Here is a 3,293-nt window from a genome sequence, read left to right as displayed (position 1 = left end):
GCAGAAGTGTGTTAGCTGCTTGTCATGTCGTATCTGTGGAGCTTGTTCTGACATCGCTGTCATCCGTTAGACCCCCCTGCTCCTTTTACACACTCACCACCAGCTTCCACGGCATGAATAATTGAACACACACACAGATGTGCCCATTAGGGCTTCTGGGTCTTTCAGTCCAGCAGAAGGTCCATGTCAAAACAGACTGTCTGATATTCAGGGTGACTTTAGTCTCACCAGACGTCAATAAGAGAACACGCAGGCGACGTCACGTTACACAATTATCTTGTTTTTATTTATCTGGGAGCTCACATGACAGGAACATATAATCATCAGCCCCAATTCTACCTGGTATTAATATTAAGCTCACACAATCTGATCAAGTGGATGGTGTTAAAAATGGGTGTCAACAGGATCCAGAACTTTTTCTGTGATCTGATTTCTCAACCCTTCTGAAAAAGTACACTTTAGCCTAGTTTGAAAAAGGGTACTTATTAAGAAAATAATATGCTTTAATAGAATATATTCTTAAGTAAAAACTGAAGACAATGCTTTCGGACGTTTAAATGTATTATAGTTTAAATTTATATTAAATTTAATTAAATGATGTTTTATTAACAAGGTTCGGGAGGAGCACGATCAGATAATCAATCAGTCTGGCCCAGGTGGAGCTCGTCAGCTAATCACCTTAACAAGCACATACGTGTGTTCCCACACGGCTGGTCACACACAGTCTTCAGAGCAGCAGAAGTGTGTTAGCTGCTTGTCATGTCGTATCTGTGGAGCTTGTTCTGACATCGCTGTCATCCGTTAGACCCCCCTGCTCCTTTTACACACTCACCACCAGCTTCCACGGCATGAATAATTGAACACACACACAGATGTGCCCATTAGGGCTTCTGGGTCTTTCAGTCCAGCAGAAGGTCCATGTCAAAACAGACTGTCTGATATTCAGGGTGACTTTAGTCTCACCAGACGTCAATAAGAGAACACGCAGGCGACGTCACGTTACACAATTATCTTGTTTTTATTTATCTGGGAGCTCACATGACAGGAACATATAATCATCAGCCCCAATTCTACCTGGTATTAATATTAAGCTCACACAATCTGATCAAGTGGATGGTGTTAAAAATGGGTGTCAACAGGATCCAGAACTTTTTCTGTGATCTGATTTCTCAACCCTTCTGAAAAAGTACACTTTAGCCTAGTTTGAAAAAGGGTACTTATTAAGAAAATAATATGCTTTAATAGAATATATTCTTAAGTAAAAACTGAAGACAATGCTTTCGGACGTTTAAATGTATTATAGTTTAAATTTATATTAAATTTAATTAAATGATGTTTTATTAACAAGGTTCGGGAGGAGCACGATCAGATAATCAATCAGTCTGGCCCAGGTGGAGCTCGTCAGCTAATCACCTTAACAAGCACATACGTGTGTATATATATATATACAGCCAACTTACCTCAGTTCCACGACAGTTTTCCAGCATTCGGTTTTGCTCCTTTAGCCATTATATCACAGACTCAACTTTTTCTGTACTACGACGAGACCTGTACTAGGGATCTTTCGTATCCTCCGTCGCAATCTGCCGGCCCTAGGCTGACTCCTTTTCCACCAGTCACCGCCGCCGAGCACCAGGCTTCATCACGGCCGCCGCTCTGCTCAACCAGCCACACGCTCTCCACAACGCCGAGGCTTAACCTCGCCTCCACCGGCGAGACTTCCAACTTCCCCGACATCCTTGTATCATTCGGCCATGCCAATATATCCTCCGATCAGAAAGTGGATAGTATTTAAGGCTGAAGCAAACGCTGATTTATTTCTGACGAAACATTCTCACGGAGGGTAAACAAAGCTGATCTTTACGATCTATTCTTCACCCCGCAAATTAGCCAAGGCGGCCAATAGATCGAGCAAAGCCTCGAACTCGCCTCACTTGACACTACCATTGTCCCGCACAAAACCCGACTTTCCCCGAGCTTTGGGTCGCAGCGGCAGGCCTTAAACGAGCCTGGGCCGTGTCCCAGTTCTCACCGCAGCAAATCCTTATTTGCTTCCCGCTTCTGCTCAACTTTTCACTGCGGCTCTTCCGGCCGCAGAGCCACATGTAGCCGGGCCTCCAGCTCACATAGCAGTCGCTAGCGCGAGACTGCATCCGCTAGCACTGCAGGCCTTGTTGCAATAAAATTAAGTAAAGTCGCTAAAGACTGCACAGGCTCTACAGGATGTCACAAACCCCACTCCCTTCCCGTGTTCTACAGCAGCTGAAGGAAGCGTGAGGCTGCCTCTGCTTGCAACTCAGGCCCACACATCTCGCGCTTTTCCTCCCGTTTCTAATGACCCCTTTTTTCTTTTTTAGTGGCCTCCAGCTCCCATAGCAGACACTAACCCGGAAGCCGATTTAAACGTCAGGCTGCCTCTGCTGACAATTGCAGCCCATGCACCTCTTCCTCATAGCTCCCTACTTCATTCAAAATTACGTTGTCTTCCAGATCAAGTTCCGGCTCCCCTCGAGCTTCAAGACGCAGCAGGCCGTCAGCAAGCCTGGGCCGCGCCCCAGACTCGGCTGCTCCTCACACTGCATTGCCTCACTCCTCTTCTCAACCAATCACTGCGGCGCCTTCAGCTACAGCGCCGCACGCAACGTTGCCCGCTGGCGTAGCTTCCCAAACTCCTATCCTTCCCCCTCCCTTCCTTTTACCTCCGGTGGCAGACGTTAGCGTGAGGCTGTCTCCGCTAGCCATTCAAGCTCAGCCACCTTACTCTTACCCTTCCGCTACTCCTTTTTCCTATCAATGGCCAGCAGCCCCTGCTGCAGACGTCCAAGCAGGGCAGCATCAGCCAGCAACGCAAGCTTACTGGCCTCCTCCCTCATTTCCTTCTACCTCTTCCTACGTGCTTCCCTAAGCACCAGAGGCTAATCTGTGCGTGAGGCTGCCTCCGCAAAAGGTTACGGCCCCTCCTTATTTTTCCTTCTAACCCTTCTCTCCAATCTAAACCTCAGTACACTTCATTCACAGCAGTCCCACTACCTACCCCACCGAATGCTGCAGCTCAGGAACCACCCCCCTGTGCCTAATACCATCAAGTCTCAGATTCTCGCAGAAATTCAGAGCGCTGGCTCCGGAGGTGGACCCATCGCCAACCCCAGTACCTCACTATTCGCAACTCGTATTCCCATAACACATACCTTAAAACCTCCTCAACGCGTCACTCGGTTCGATCCTCCAAGCAGTTTCACCCAGAACCATCCAATCTTATCTAACTGCTTGGAGATGATTTAAAGCTTTCCACC

This window comes from Sinocyclocheilus rhinocerous, unplaced genomic scaffold, assembly GCF_001515625.1.
Source record: "Sinocyclocheilus rhinocerous isolate Xijiao unplaced genomic scaffold, SAMN03320098_v1.1 scaffold138, whole genome shotgun sequence".
In the NCBI taxonomy this organism is placed as follows: domain Eukaryota; kingdom Metazoa; phylum Chordata; class Actinopteri; order Cypriniformes; family Cyprinidae; genus Sinocyclocheilus; species Sinocyclocheilus rhinocerous.
The sequence above is the reverse complement of the archived record's forward strand: the minus strand, read 5'-3'. Positions refer to the sequence as shown.